Raw genomic sequence first — 17,364 nt, 5'->3', positions numbered from 1 at the left:
GCCGGATTAGAAGAGGTGGGAGATGAAGTTTAAATGGGGATAATTCACCTTGGGGGCTAATACCATGCAGCAGCCGTCCTCTGGCTGGCATCATCTGATCTTTCGGTGTACGGCTCTTCAGAGCTTGGCCACACTTCACGTGTGTGTCCCTTTTCAGCTGTTCCAATTGTTCAAAGGCAGGCAAATAAAGTATAACCTCATGGCCTGATTTACATGGGCTTTGTGTTAACCATGGTCTGACCTCAGCCCGGTCATTATTTGATACACAAAGTGAACACTGTTAAAAGGTGACCAATCAGACCAAATCCAAGGAGGATAATGAGATCAGAAATAAAACTGACAATAGTTTTTCACTGGCCCTGCAATTAATCTCACCAAAAACTGTCATCCTCCAGGAGGCTACACATTTTGCAGAGAGGAATCCCAGCCTAACAGAACTGGATTTCTTTCCTAAGGTAAATTCCATACAGAATGAATACAAATTTCCCATAGATGCCAGGAAAATTGCCTGTAATTGTTTAAATGAATATTTTAAAAAATCATCACTCATTTTGAAAGATCTCTTTGCCCCATATCATTAACTATTATTCAAAACTCAGAAGATACATGCTACATTGGCAGTAAAAAAGTTTGCACTTGTTTGAGAAATTTACTTCCAAGTCAAATTACAATTAATCACATTTGTGTATGTGTGTGTAAAACACTATAAGAGGCTTTAGAAAAAGAAATGGAAGTTTAATAAAAATAAATAAAACACCTACTGCTGGTGGTGATACTGTTATCCATGGCTAGCAGAAATATAAAGTATTACAGCCTTTTTGGAAAACAATCTAGAAGCAGCTACTGACAATGCAAAATAAATATCCTTTCTGACCCAGGAATCCCTTCCTGAGACTCTATCCCACAGAAACAAAACCACCAGGAGCTAAGGTCATATGTAGCAGGGTAGTTACTGCTGCCTTGTTCACAGAGGCAAAAAGCAGGAAACAAAGTATATGTCCACAGACAGAAGGCCTGGCTGTGGAAGCTACCGCACAGCCACACCTTAGAACAGTAAGCAACCATTAAAAGAAGGGATCCCTGTTATCCTGGACCATGAATGGATTTCCGTGTGGTACTGTTGAGTAGAAAAGAAGTAGAAGTGTGCATAACAGGATGCACTTTTTGTAAAACTATGACCAAAAGCCCCTACTAATAAAACACGGGATTATATGTGCCTATCCAGAGTTATGAGCATTAGGAAAAAAAAAAATAGATGTATACTAAGTTATGTACTAAGAATGTACCAAGTTACATAGACGGTTTATAGAGCAGAGGACTGTTAACAGTTGGAGAAGGTGGGAAGGCAGAAGGAGCCAATGAAATAAGAAAAAAGTAGGCTGAACTGAAAATAGCGTGTTTGAGATTATTACATTTGTGTATCTATGTAAAAACATATGATGGGTGTACATATTTAATATATTCCTGTGTCAATTGAAAAATCCATAAAGAAACTGACAAGTTTTTGTTATAAAAAGTGCACTGTGAAGGGAGCTGAAGAAAAATTTAAACAGCATGAAATTCTGGCACTACATCAAAAAAGTGTATCCTGATTATGGCACCCATTTCACTTGTTTGGCTAAACTGACCGAGATTCAAGTAGCACAGCTGAGCACAGTAAGAATCAAACTCTCTGGCCAAACAACATTCTAACTTTCTAAAGCCCAAATATTCAGTACTAGGAATTCTAACAATCTTTTAAAAATATCAAGCATAAGAGGCAATGAAACAAATTTCATTCCAGAGTTTATTTTTGACCTTAGGAGACTACAAATCAAAACTCTACCATGTGTGATTAGGGGCTTACTGCTTGTATTTTAACTTATTTTAAATTGAGATAATTACCTTCCCTGATCTCTCTTTTTTAACTTTCAAACACACAAGAGGAAAAGGTATAAAATTTCTTTAAAGTTCAATTTGAGAACTTGTCTTAAAAACAAAATGTAGAAGTAAATCTAAAGACTGGGATTTTTATACACACCATGTGGAATGAGGAAGGAAACAGCTCAATGTAGCCATTGCCCCCTTGCCCCAAACCAGTCCGTTTACGGGCTTGGACTAGCACATGCAAGGGAGGAATTGTCCCAGCCAGGTAGTAGGTGCTTCAGCATAAAGAAGCAATAAAAACTCCCTCTTCTGGTCATATGTAAGACCACAGCCTAATAGGGTTGAAATAGCAGGTGTGTGTGTATCTTAACTAGGCAATATACAAATTAGTCTTGTGAAATTATTGTCTGGAAAAACATCTTTTAGCAAATATACTAAAATATGGATTTACATCCTGAAATGTCCCCTTTAAAATCTGAAGCGCAGCTAATGATTTCTATATGTAGCAGGTAAGTCCAGAGTAGCATTGGTGAATACTAACAATTTATTTATTTACTGATGCCGCTAGAAAATCCTATTTTCACCGCCTTATTCTGGTGACACAATCAGAACTGTTGAAGTAGTTAATTAAATCATTGTAGTACTAACCTGGAGGGCACCTATGACCATCCTCCATGTGGAGAATCAATACACTGAAATACTGACAGACAGTCCCAAAGAAGAATGGTCTTTAAAGCGCTGCCTGTGATAACACAACACTGAAAAACTAAACGTCCATCAATAGAAAACTGGTTAAATTAACTTAAATACAATAATGAAGTGAAATAATAGGTAGTCTTTAAAAAGAAGGAAGTAGAGTAATATGCAGTAACATGAAAAAATAAGACAGATTAAGTTAAAAAAATAAATTCATAACAAATCTAATTTTTCACGTGTGTGAACATGGGAACAAAAAGTAAGCAGCCAAATATTACTTTGTCTAGGGTCTAGAAACCTTCAATGGTATATGTTAAACTGTAGCCCTGAAAAGTAAGAAGGAGGAGCTTCACCCACTCTGAATGCATACTTACCCTCCTGTTGTTGGTTCATGTTTTTCTTTTACAATGTATATTACTAAGTTAGTAATGAAAAAAATCAAAATACGTGATTTTTTTTTTTTTTTTTAATTTTTATTGATATTTTAATAGTTTCTAACATTGTGAAATTTTGGGTTGTACATTTTTGTTTGTCCATCACCCCATATATGACTCCCTTCACCCCTTGTGCCCACCCCCCACCCCCACTTCCCGGGTAACCACAGTCCAGTTTTCTCTGTCCATGTGTTGGTTTATATTCCACATATGAGTGAGATCATACAGTGTTTGTCTTTCTCTTTCTGGCTTATTTCACTTAACATAATACGCTCCAGGCCCATCCATGTTGTTGCAAATGGGACGATTTTGTCTTTTTTTATGGCTGAGTAGTATTCCATTGTATATATATACCACATTTTCTTAATCCAATCGTCAGTCGAGGGACACTTAGGTTGCTTCCACTTCTTGGCTATGGTGAATAATGCTGCAATGAACATAGGGGTGCATAAGCCTCTTTGGATTGTTGATTTCAGGTGCGTTGGATAGATTCCCAGTAGTGGGATGGCTGGATCATAGGGCATCTCTATTTTTAATTCTTTGAGGAATCTCCATACCGTTTTCCATAGAGGCTGCACCACTTTGCATTCCCACCAGCTGTGTATGAGGGTTCCTGTTTCTCCACATCCTCTCCAACATTTGTTGTTTTTTGTCTTGGTGATTATAGCCATTCTAACGGGCGTGAGGTGGTATCTTAGTGTTGTTTTGATTTGCATTTCCCTGATGATTAGTGATGTTGAGCATCTTTTCATGTGCCTATTGGCCATCTGTATATCTTCCTTGGAGAAGTGTCTGTTCATTTCCTCTGCCCATTTTTTGATCGGGTTGTTTGTTTTTTTGTTGTTCAATTGTGTGAGTTCTTTATATATTATGGAGATCAACCCCTTGTCAGATGTATGTTTTGCAAATATTCTCTCCCAGCTGGTTGGTTGGTTGTTCATCTTGATTCTGATTTCATTTGTCTTATAAAAGCTCTTTAGTCTGATAAAGTCCCACTTGTTTATTTTTTCTTTAGTTTCCCTAGTCTGGGTAGGCATGTCATCCGAAAAGATTCCTTTAAACCCAATGTCAAATAGTGTGTTGCCTATATTTTCTTCTATGAGTTTTATAGTTTCAGGTCTCACCTTCAGGTCTTTGATCCATTTTGAGTTAATTTTTGTGAATGGCGATAGCACATGGTCCACTTTCATTCTTTTGCATGTGGATGTCCAGTTTTCCCAACACCATTTATTGAAGAGACTTTCCTTTCTCCATTGCATGTCCTTAGCACCTTTGTCGAAAATTAGCTGTCCGTATATGTGTGGTTTTATTTCTGGGCTTTCAATTCTGTTCCATTGATCTGTGTGTCTGTTTTTGTACCAGTACCATGCTGTTTTGATTACTATTGCTTTGTAGTATGTTTTGAAGTCAGGAATTGTGATGCCTCCTGCTTTGTTCTTTTTCTTTAGGATTTCTTTAGCTATTCGGGGTCTTTTGTTGCCCCATATAAATTTTAGTATTCTTTTTTCTATTTCTGTGAAGAATGTCATTGGGATTCTGATTGGGATTGCATTGAATCTGTAGATTGCTTTAGGTAATATAGACATTTTAACTATGTTTATTCTTCCAATCCACGTGCATGGGATATCTTTCCATTTCTTTATGTCATCGTAGATTTCCCTCAATAATGTCTTGTAGTTCTCATTGTATAGGTCCTTCACCTCCTTGGTAAGATTTATTCCTAGGTATTTTATTCTTTTTGATGCAATTGTAAATGGTATTATCTTTTTGAGCTCTCTTTCTGTTAGTTCATTATTAGCATATAGAAATGCAACTGATTTTTGTAGATTGATTTTGTACCCTGCAACTTTGCTGTAGTTGTTGATTGTTTCTAACAGTTTTCCAACAGATTCTTTAGGGTTTTCTATATATACAATCATGTCATCTGCAAATAGTGAGAGTTTCACTTCTTCGTTACCTATTTGGATTCCTTTTATTCCTTTTTCTTGCCTAATTGCTCTGGCCAAAACCTCCAGTACTATGTTGAACAGGAGTGGTGAGAGTGGGCAGCCCTGCCTCGTTCCTGTTCTCAGAAGAATGGCTTTCAGTCTTTCCCCGTTGAGTATGATGTTAGCTGTGGGTTTGTCATATATGGCCTTTATTATGTTGAGGTACTTTCCTTCTATTCCCATTTTATTGAGAGTTTTTATCATAAATGGATGTTGTATCTTGTCAAATGCCTTTTCTGCGTCTATTGAGATGATCATGTGGTTTTTATTCTTTGTTTTGTTGATGTGATGTATCACGTTGATTGATTTGCGGATGTTGAACCATCCCTGCGTCTCTGGTATAAATCCCACTTGATCATGGTGTATGATCTTTTTAATATATTGTTGTATTCGGTTTGCCAATATTTTGTTGAGGATTTTTGCATCAATGTTCATCAGCGATATTGGCCTGTAATTTTCTTTCTTTGTATTGTCTTTGTCTGGTTTCGGTATCAGGGTGATGTTGGCCTCATAGAATGATTCAGGAAGTGTTCCATCTTTCTCTATTTTTTGGAATAGTTTGAGGAGGATGGGTATTAAATCTTCTTTGAATGTTTGGTAAAATTCACTGGAGAAGCCATCTGGTCCTGGACTTTTATTTTTTGGGAGGTTTTTGATTACTATTTCAATCTCTTTACTTGTGATTGGTCTATTCAGATTCTCCATTTCTTCTTGGTTCAATTTTGGGAGGTTGTATAAGTCTAAGAATTTATCCATTTCTTCTAGATTGTCCAATTTGTTGGCATATAATTTCTCATAGTATTCTCTTATAATCCTCTGTATTTCCATGGTATCCGTTGTAATTTCTCCTCTTTCATTTCTAATTTTATTTACTTGAGCCTTTTCTCTTTTTTTCTTAGTTAGCCTGGCTAAGGGTTTGTCTATTTTGTTTATCTTCTCGAAGAACCAACTCTTTGTTTCATTAATCCTTTCTACTGTTTTTTTGGTCTCAATATCATTTATTTCTGCTCTGATTTTTATTATTTCTCTCCTTCTGCTGGCTTTGGGCTTTGTTTGTTCTTCTTTTTCTAGTTCTGTTAGGTGTAATTTAAGGTTGCCTATTAGGGCTTTTTCTTGTTTGTTAAGGTGGGCTTGTATCGCTATGAGTTTCCCTCTCAGGACCGCTTTTGCTGCGTCCCATATGGTTTGATATGGCATGTTATCATTTTCGTTTGTTTCCAGATAGTTTTTGATTTCTCCTTTAATTTCATCAATGATCCATTGGTTGTTCAGTAGCATGTTGTTTAATCTCCACATTTTTGTCACTTTCCCAGTTTTTTTTTCCTGGTTCATTTCCAGTTTCATAGCCTTATGATCTGAAAAGATGCTTGTTATGATTTCAATCTTCTTAAATTTATTGAGGCTTGCTTTGTTTCCCAACATATGGTCTATCCTAGAGAATGTTCCATGCGCGCTTGAGAAGAATGTGTAGTCAGCTGTTTTTGGGTGGAGTGCTCTGTATATGTCTACTAGGTCCATCTCGTCCAGTTTTTCATTTAAGTCTAATATTTCTTTATTAACTTTTTGTCTGGATGATCTATCCATTGCTGTAAGTGGGGTGTTAAGATCCCCTACTATTATTGTGTTGTTGTTGATTTCTCCTTTTAGGTTTGTTAATAGTTGTTTTATGTACGTTGGTGCTCCTATGTTGGGTGCATATATATTTATAAGTGATATGTCTTCTTGATGGAGTGTCCCTCTTATCATTATATATTTCCCTTCTTTGTCTTTCTTAACCTGTTTTATCTTGAAGTCTACTTTGTCTGATATGAGTATGGCAACACCTGCTTTCTTTTGTTTGCCATTAGCTTGGAGTATTGTCTTCCATCCTTTCACTCTGAGCCTGCGCTTGTCTTTAGTGCTAAGATGTGTTTCCTGAAGGCAGCATATTGTTGGGTCTTGCTTTTTAATCCATCCTGCCACTCTGTATCTTTTGATTGGAGAGTTCAATCCATTTACATTTAGGGTAATTATTGAAATATGAGGGTTGAATGTTGCTGTTTTGTCACTTATTTTCTGGTTCTTTTGCATTTCCTTTGTTTCTTGTCCCATTTGTTTTGGACTGCCAATTCAGTTTGGTTGTTCTGTCTTATGATTCTTCTAGTTTTCTCTTTGTTTATCATATGTGGTTTTAATTTGATTATTTGTTTAGTGGTTACCTTGAGGTTTGGGCGAAAAATCTTCTGTATGAGATAGTCCATTATCTGATAGCCTCCTATTTCCTTATACTAAGTCAATTCAGTCACTTTCCTCTTCCCCTTCTAAGTTGCTCTTGTTATACCTTATTCTATCTTGTGTTGTGGCTGTGTGTTTACAGTGATGAGGTTAAATTTATTTTTGGTGAATTTCTTCCTTTGATCTTTGAGTTTAGTATTTAAGTGGTTGCTAACCTATTCCGGTAAAGATCTACTATTTCTCTGATTTTGTCTACCTACTTTTCTCCTTACTCCAAGCTTTGTGTTCCCTTTCTCTTCTTGTTTTCAGGCCTGAGGGCCTTCTTGAGTATTTCTTGTAGTGGCGGTCTCGTGGCCGTGAACTCCCTTAGCTTTTGTTTATCTGGGAGAGTTACTATTTCTCCATCATATTTGAAGGATATTTTTGCTGGATAGAGTATTCTTGGCTGAAAGTTTTTGTCTTTTAGTATTTTGAATATATCATTCCAGTCTCTTCTAGCTTGAAAAGTTTCTGTTGAGAAATCCGCTGAGAGCCTGATGGGAGTTCCTTTGTACGTTATTTTTTGTTTTTGTCTAGCTGCCCTTAATATTGTTTCTTTGTCGTTGACCCTGGCTAGCCTTACCACTAGGTGTCGTGGTGAAGGCCTTTGTCTGTTAATATATATAGGAGTCCTGTTGGCTTCGCTTACTGGTATTTCCTGCTCCTTCCCCAGATTTGGGAAATTTTCAGCTATTATTTCCTTGAATAGGCTCTCTGTTCCTCTTTCCCTCTCCTCTCCCTCAGGAATACCTATAATTCTTATGTTACATTTTCTAATAGAGTCCGATATTTCTCGGAGTCTTTCTTCATTTCTTTTTAGTCTTAGTTCTCTCTCTTCTTCCATCTGGAGTATATCTGTATTCCTATCCTCTAAAGTACTAATTCTTTCCTCCATATTGTCAGCTCTGTTCTTTAAAGATTCCAGATTCTCCTTTATCTCCTCCATTGTGTTCTTCATCTCCATCAGCCCTGATAGGTTTTTCTTTATGATTTCAATCTCTTTTGTGAAGAAACTCCTAATCTCATTTAATTGTTTGTCTGTGTTGTCTCGTATTTCGTTGAGTGTTTTTATGATAGCTATTTTGAAATCTCTGTCATTTAGTTTATGGATTTCTGTGTCTTCGGGGTTGATTTCTGGGTGCTTGTCATTTTGTTTCTGGTCTGGTGATTTCATATATTTTTGCATTGTGGTTCCTGTGTTGGTTTTGATTTTCCTCATCCTGGAAGTCTCTGGTTGCAATTTCCACCTGCCGCCACTGTGTGGTGGTAAAGGGCTGTGTAGTCTAAGCCCCCTGCGCTCTGCCCCAGTTTTTCTGCTGCGATCCGCAGTTTTGTTTTGTTTTGTTTTGTTTCTTTTCCCCACTGCGATCCATGGGTCCAGTCCAGTTTATTCAGGTCTGCCTCGGACCGCTAGATCTGGTCGATCTGCAGACTCCGGGTTGCGGGGAGGGGGGAGCTCTCTCTTTTGCCCTCTGGGTCCCTGACGTGGGAGGCTTCTCGTTTGCCCCTCTTTATCCGCTCTCTGGGTTGCTCAGATGTTGATGGTAGCCCTGTGGCTCCTCTGAGCCCTCTGTGCGGGAGTTTCCCACTGGCTGAGAGAGCCCGAAGAGCTACAGTTTCCCGCCGAGGGCCGCCCCTCCCCCCTCTCTGGGAGCCGCGCGGACCGGATCACTGATCTGATGGGGAGGGAGCGGAGTTCTCCTTACCTCTCCCCACTTCCTCCGGGGGCCCAGCACATTCCGCTCTCAGATGTGCGGCAGTGTGGATCCCTCCGCTCCAGCTTTTCACTGTCTGGGATTCCGTTGTTGGTCTGTGGCTGTTACTTTTGTTGTATTTTGTGGGGGAAGAATTCACGGGAAAGCTCACTCCGCCATGATGCTGACGTCACTCCGTGATTTGTTTTTTAATCAGTAAGTTTTTGTTATCCAAATGACAGCAGGAAAGTGTACATATCCTCTCATGTTTCCTGGCTTATAGGACTAGATTACTGTTCCACTAAAAAAACCCAAAAAAACAAAACTGAAAAGAATAAATGATCCCAAAGTTCAGCATCAGTGCAATAACTGTCTTCTACCCCTACAAGCTTTAGAAAACGTCTCAAGACTCAATATAGTACATCAAGGCTTTCATTCAAGTCAGTACATCTCATTATAAAAAGTGAAAAAAGCCTATATACAAATTGAAAGAACCACCCTATGATCCATAAACTAGGTAAATTCATCCAGCTGCATGAGCCAAAAACCCCATAAGTCATCCCTCATCCCTTCTTTTCCCATATCCCTCACCCCCAGTCTATCAGCAGGCCCTGCTGGCATTCTACTTCCATTGCATCCATACCTCTCAGCCTCTGCTGCTGCAATCTTAATCTAAGCTTTCTCTCCTGATCCAGCTCTCACCCAGACTAGTGCAAAAAAAAGCCCACTCTTGCCCCCTATGCTCCATAGAGCAACCACAAATCAGATCAAGACACTTCCTTGCTCAAAATCCTCCAATGACTTGGCATCGCCTGCACTGCATGCCCAATCCTAATCCTTTCACGGCTTGCAGGGCCCAGCATCACCTGGCTCCAGCCCCCCTTTCTCCAGCCTCAACCCGGACCCCCCACCCCCTTGCACACCGCTCTTCCACCTCTTCACTGGCCTTTCTGCCCAGCTCATTTCCACCTCAGCATCTTTGTACTTGCTATTTCCTCTGTGTTGAACACTGGTCCTCCAGATCTTCAAATGGCTGGCTCTTTCTCATCACTGAGCTTAAATATCAACACCTCAGAGCGGTTTTCTTTGGCCTTATCTAAAGTGTCTTGCCCCAGTCATTCTCTCTCACATTATTCCCAGCATTTATCACTACTTGAAATAATTTTATTTTACTTGATTTTGTCTTTCTTGCTCTACCTTCCCTAACCTGCACGAAAGAGATACCACTTTTCTAGTTCAGTGGAGAACAATGCCTAGAGCAGAAAGTAGGTACTCAATAAATATTTGTTAAATCAATGAATAATGTCATTGCCAGTTTATTTTTTTTTTAAGAAACCCCAAAGGCACCAACATTAATAAGGGGACAGATTTCAGGATGAGGAAAAATCAATACATTTAATAATTAGAAATTAAAATGTTGCTTTCACAAATGGCATAAATAACACCATTTTAAAGATATCTGCTTATTACATAAGAAGGGAAAAAAGATAAAATTATATTAGCTGGGGACAGAGTGGTCCTTTATCTGATGCTACTGAAGTTATTTGAAAATTTTAATTAGTACAATTTGGCTTGTGGGAAAGAGTAACTGAATTCACTACATTTATTTTACATCATGCTATTCAGTGACAAGAAGCTTAGGTCAAATGGTCAACTTGAAATTTCTTTCGAGAGTTAAACTAATGTCCACCTTGACATTGTTCACATTGTGATGTGCCTGCTATGGTTAGCTCCCTCCCCTGGCTCAGCCCTCGACTGCTGGAGAAAGGCATGATGTGTCTCAAAGCAAAAGAGCGAACTATTTTTCGCTCTGCAACAAGTTTCGATCTTTTTACTGACCGCAGAAATAAATATGCCAACTAATTCTCTAAAGAAGCTACAAAATGTTATGAGGTTGGAACAAAAAGAGGAGGAGCTTGGCTTTGGACAGCTGCTACGATTTAGGGTTAAATAAAGTAGAACAGGCCAAAGAGAAATCCAATGACTATGCTAAATCAAATATCTACCATCATCATGTCTTCGAATTACTGAATGTTCTTTCTGAGTTAATGGGTTTACAATGCTGACCCAGCTACTCTAAGCAAACTTAAAATTCTACCTGACCTAGAACATCTGTCACTAATGATAGTTTTGTGACATGTGGAATTCGCTATATTTTTTCTAGGTTTAACTCTATACATCCTTATTATACACAAAAGAAATAGATATCAGTAGCCAGAAAACCCAGCCTGGTACATTTTAACTGTATGAATGAAATTTAATTTAGGAGTTTGATCTGTAAACTCGGAATAAGACCATCCATTTGGTGGGTCGCTAAGAACAGGAAATAAGATGATACATGCAAAAATGCTTTGCAAATCATCAAGCACTATTAAAAATTATCATTAGTCTGTGGACTTTTTAAATGAATGCCAGCCCTAAAAAGATTAACTATCACTGAAAGTTTCAAAGTAGAAAAAGGCCCAGATTACAAAAATTTAGTGGCCAAATTTAACAAGCACACTAGAGAGAAAAAAGAAACATTTCTTCTTTATCCAAAGACAAAGTTACTTAATAGCCAAATAAAATAACTCATTCAAAATACCTGCAGCTGTTACTTTCCATGTCCAAGTCAATCAGACGGCAAAAGGGGGAGAGTGTTCTTTATTAAACAGCAAAACCTCTGCTTTGTGATGTAGATTAATTTAATTATATGATGGCAACCACTGGTCCCAACTATGTGAAGTGTTGTCAACATGGGAATCAGCATTTTTGCCAGAACCAGCCCACTGTATCTCATACAGTAAGACTCATATTGCTCTTACACTAATGTTCTTTGAAACCAATTAATTACCTCAAAAAAGTATGAGTAATTTCTGTTTACTCATCCTCTGACGAAAATGACATTTTAGAAAATATAATTTATGCTGGCATCTAAATGAATCCAAACCACCTCAGTGCACTTCAAGGAACATTAAGTCCAAGCAATGTTGAATGGCTGTTAATATTACAGGATTCATAATATCTGCAAGTGGAGAAAGCTATAAGATCACAGCAGTGTTTCTGCTAAAGCTACTTTCACAAAGTTATAGAAAAGCCAGATTTATGACATCCCATCTGTGAACAGAGGTCTGAGAGAAGGGCAGATGTTTTACACTGAGCTCAGACTCACATACCACTTAAAGCAACGGGCAGGAGCTCAATACGTAATATCAATTGACAAACAGCAAAGAGTATTCATCTGTGATCCTTTTGCAGATCAACATGAGATTTGAGAATTCTGCTTCCTAGGGATGGTACTTCCTAGGGCAAGGGTTGGCCTCAGTAGATAGTTCCCTAAATATCAGAGGAAACCAAATCCAATAGCTTGAGCTGGTGTTTCCCAAACATGGAGTAGGTATCATTTCCCATCACTAACAACATTAAATTGAAAGTGAAAACTTACCCCCTTTCCAAATCTCTTTCAATTCTTCTGATAACATCACGCTACCATGTGGATAACACTTGCCTAAAACGTGCTAGTTTTTAGGCAAACAAAGGAAGCAGACCTCAGGGCTCAGAGCTGGCACTAGCAAGAGCATCAACAAAGAATTCAATCATCTTTACACTATATTTATTTTTACACTTACCATCTATGCAAACAACACTAGTTTTCCTGTTGATTATTCTAATAAGGTTTTCTTTTTTTTTTTTTTTGTAAGGAAGATCAGCCCTGAGCTAACATCCATGCCAATCCTCCTCTTTTTGCTGAGGAAGACAAGCCCTAAGCTAACATCTATTGCCAATCCTCCTTTTTTTTTTTTTTCCCCTTTTTCTCCCCAAAGCCCCAGTAGATAGTTGTATGTCATAGTTGCACATCCTTCTAGTTGCTGTATGTGGGACGCCGCCTCAGCGTGGCTGGACAAGCGGTGCGTCGGTGCGTGCCTGGGATCCGAACCCGGGCCACCAGTAGCGGAGCGCACGCACTTAATCGCTAAGCCATGGGGCTGGCCCTATAAGGTTTTCTTTGTAAAAGATTTATTTAAATAAAAGTGGTTTGATTTAAAGAAAAATATTAAGTGGAATTAAGTAAGCAAATCATAAAGATGGCACCCAATTGATTAAAATTGGGAAAAGGCAGCAGAGACACATGTGACTACAGAAGCCTTGCTCAGGGACGCAGGGCTAAGCCAAAGACGACCAAGTAGGTCCAGCCTCACTAACCTGAGGCAAACATTCAACAGCTGACATTCAAGCAGGGTTTCAATTAATTATAGAGATTCTAAATTCGGCACCTGTCCGAGCTGAGCTGAATTAACATCACTCATTTATTTCATCCACCTAAGATCACTGCCCCCCCCCATGTCTGCATAAGACAGGTTGAGAGGAATTAAGGTCTTCTTCATAAGCAAACTCAAAGAGAAGCAGCAGAGCACAGAACAGTGCAAGCATACAGTTCATCAGAATCACCTGGGAAGCTCTTTCAACACAGAACCCTAGAGGCACCCCACAAGTCATTAGCTAATCCTACCTGTTCAGATCCATAGTAAATGTCTGTTAATAGGACTACACATTTTACGCTATTCAGTAGCTAGTTTCTGACCAACATATTTATTACTAACTGATCAACTGAGATTCCCAACCTGGTAAACAACCTCAAAAGAAAGGTGCTTCTGGCCCTAGGGAACGTCACCATCTCAGCTCTCCTTCATACTTAAAGTTTTAGAGGCAATTAATATGACATTTCTAGCACATACTACAAAAAGTTAAAAATCAGTTCAAAAAAACAGGGTCCTCCTTTCGTGCCATCCTTGCTAAACTCAACAAATCTCTGAGTGCCGATATGTCAGTCACTATGCCAGGCACCAGGAATACAAAACAGCAGCCCTGACAGACTGGATGGATCTGCTGAGAGTACAAGGCATCCTGGCCAGGCTGGGGGTCAGAATCAGCCTAGGGAGCTGTTTAGAATGCAGGTTCCTGGGTCCTATCCCTGCAGATTCCCATCCAGCTGCTCTGGAGTGGGCCTTAGAAAGTGGCCCACCTAGAAAGCTCCCCTTTGATTCAGATGCACAGCAGGTTGGGGATTCACTGATTCAAATTATATTTTTAAATCTGAAATTAGCAGTAAGAAACATCTTGCTCTTAAAAATACTGAGTAACTAAAGAGAAATATGAGGCACGCTGAACTATTTCAAAACATTAAAACACCACCAAGAAAGCATGGTATTATTATGCAGATTCCAAGAAAGAAAGCAATCTATACAATGAAAGCAACCAGACTACAAGAAACTAGAAATGCCAAAATGACACCACAATTACTCACCACCACTGCTCAAATGGAAATCCTGGTTAATTGTTAACTCCCAAAAAAGGCAGCTCGGCTAGCAAAAAAGTATATGGTCTCTTACTACTCTTGATGGTAAGTATTATCCACTGCTCACCAATTCAGAATAGTAGTACCACCATTAACTGACTGACAAGCCTTGCTGCCATTGTAGCTTCCTTCCCTGTCCTGGCAGCAGTGGTTTTAAAAGAACTGCCTGTTGGATTTGGATTGTGTAGCATACAAGTCACAGATGAACATCAGCAACAGATGAATTCACAGAAGACTGCCACCACATTTTCACCAATTTCATCAAAAGATAAGAAAGGAGAAGGCCTCCCTTGGCAGGTATTGGTTCTTCCTACCACAGTAATAAACCAACTGTAATGGCCACTTGGAAAGATTTTTAATTTGAAAAACTTTTTTTTGGTGTTAACTCTAGAAAACAAACATGTAAGAATGGGCCTTCTGGAATTACAACAAAAAAAGAATGGGTTCCAAAAATACTCTTTCCCGTTCCAATCTCTGTCCCCAAAGACAGAAGAAACACAGGCAGCACTGGGAATGGTTCTTGGTCCTGGGGACTCTGCCCACCTCTCCTTCCCTCCAGGTGAGCAAGGCATCACTCCCAAACCACTCCAGGGCCATCACATGGTGCCTCCCTCCACTTCATGCATTTGCCCCCACCCCCACACACCTATCCATCTCCAACCCTCGTGCTCATTCCATCAGTCTTCTCCTTGGCTGCTGCATCAAAGAGGGAACTCCTGCCCAGCGAAATCCCTCTCAGAGCACTTGGCCCTCATCCTTCCGCCAGGACTCTCTTCCCTCTTACACAGCCTTAATATTTCCCTTGCCACTAGAGGGACCAAAGCCCCCTCACCCAGTGGCTTTATCAGCTGCATCTCCTGCCTAGCCACAGAAGACATCTGAGTATGTGAATCTTGCATTCATACCTTCTCATTTACACATTTGAAGTTACCACAATTCCTGTCATTCAAAAAGTATCTTATTAGAAGACACTGTGTACGCTAGGTACTGGTAGAGAAAAAGGGTAGGAATATGATTTTAAGACACCCTGCTCCCACCCCCAATACACTGACATTCTATGAGAGAGACAGAGGAAGATAAAGAAAATCACCTCCATAAAATGTCTGAAACAACTGAGTGAAGTGCTTCTGAAAGAGAGGAAAAAGAGGGCCCCTTTCCGCCTGAGGAAAGCTCTGGAAGCTCTGGAAGAGGTGACACCTTTAAGTGGGCCTTGACCCAAACTGCAGCTATTTTCAAACTACTGTTTCCTCTCTCACTCCCTTCCAATCCACTTTGCCCATCAATCCTCTGGAGGACCACTAAGACACATCAGTTTGGTGCTAAAAAACCTGCAGCAGGTCCCCACCCACACATCAAGGCCAGAGATGTCTGATGAGCACTGAGGTTCTCTGAGCTAGTCCCAGCCTGCCTTTGCACACAGCTCATCCACACGTGGGTACATCGGCTCTGGCCAATAGAGACTCCGTGCAGTACATTCCAGACAGCCTGGAATTTCCTGCCTCTGCACTTGCTCACGTCACCCCTGTTGCCAACCTGGGGCCACCAAATATGGCTGTTCAGTGCACAAACTGTGCAGCTCTATGTGGCAGCCCTGTCTATCTCCATCAAAACACTTCTCATTTTAGGGAATTACAGGTGATTTTTAAAAAGCATCTTCTGCATTTTCCACAATGGACATGTATTATGTATCTAAAAATTGAGGGAAAAAATTTGCACATGGGAAAAAAAATCCATTCTACTCTTCAGAATAGCCTAACATGAAGGCTATTTTCTCTAAGAAGTCTTCTCTGAGTTACTCATCAAGAAGCAATCTGTATTCCTCTTTATTCTTAAGACTTTGGACTGCTGTATGACTTTAGACACATACCTTCCTGTACCTAGAGCTGTACCTTTATCTTTCTCTCATACCTAGTATGTATCAGGCATTGTATGAGGGGCTTTACTCATGTTGCTTCATTTAATCCTCACTGGGAACCCATGAGATTCCTATTACTATCCCCACATTATAACATTACCACATTAGAATGAAGCCAAGGTTGGAAAACTTGCTCAAGGCAAAGAACTAACCTATGGTTCCTCCAAGTTTAGATTTAAATCCAGTATAGTCTGGCTTCAAAATCCTTAACTCCAAAATACTTGGCAATTGACTAACTGCCTTTTCCAATACTAGCCTCTGAGAATCTTAAGCAGGGAGACAATATCTTATTCATCTTTGTACTCACTCTGGTGCCTACCCCAGGGCCTCACCCAGAAGCAGAAACTCAAAGAACCTTTTTATGATTACATAAAAGATTTATTCCTTGGGAAAAAATGGTGGAATGTTGATTATGACAGTGTGACTCTTAAAACAACTGCTGTCCTGACAGCAAGCCCTGTAAGTTCTAGTTTTAAAAATGTATCCCAAAGCTATGCTGTCTCCAGCTCTCCTGCCCTACCTTAGCCTTAGTCTACTATCTCTTGCCTCTGAACTATTTGCTCTGCTTCTACTCTTCTCCCACAATCTACTCTCAGTAAATCAACCAGTGAGGTGGGCCTGTGTGGTTGCTGTTAGTGTTGTCGAGTGGATTCTGACTCCTAGCGACCCTGTGTACAGCAGAGTGGAACCCTGCTTGGTCTTTTTGCACCATCCTCTCACATTCCAGCACCATATCAGACAACACTGCTATTCATAGGGTTTTCACGGCCAGTTTTTTCTTAAGTGGGTAGCCAGGTCCTTCTTCCTAGTCTGTCTTAGTTTGGAAGCTCCACTGAAACCTATCCACCATGGATGATCCTGCTGGTATTTGAAATATCAGTGGCATAGCTTCCAGCATCACAGCAACACGCAGTCGCCACAGTATGACAATGGACAGACAGGTGGTGTGGTTCCCTGACCGGGAAACGAACGTGAGCTGGGGCGGTGAGAGCGCCAAATCTTAACCACTGACCACCAGGGCTGGCTGGGCCTGTGTTACTCCCTTACATAAACCCTTCAATGCCTCCAAACTTCTTACTCTAGCCTACAACGCTGTGCATGATCAGGGTCCCTGCCTACAAGGCCAGACTTCTCTAGTTTCTACTTCCCTTCACTACCTACCTCCAGCCACACTGGCCTTCTG

General features: G+C 39.9%; 1 protein-coding gene across 4 annotated transcripts in view; it reads right to left on the bottom strand.

Moving 5' to 3' along the window:
* The window catches only part of ATXN7 (ataxin 7), a 141,772-nt gene that overhangs the window by 37,446 nt on the left and 86,962 nt on the right, over positions 1–17,364 (bottom strand). The gene's annotated exons all lie outside the window — the stretch shown is intronic.

This window comes from Diceros bicornis, chromosome 2 (assembly GCF_020826845.1).
Source record: "Diceros bicornis minor isolate mBicDic1 chromosome 2, mDicBic1.mat.cur, whole genome shotgun sequence".
NCBI classification, from domain to species: Eukaryota; Metazoa; Chordata; class Mammalia; order Perissodactyla; family Rhinocerotidae; genus Diceros; species Diceros bicornis.
The sequence above is the reverse complement of the archived record's forward strand: the minus strand, read 5'-3'. Positions and strand labels throughout refer to the sequence as shown.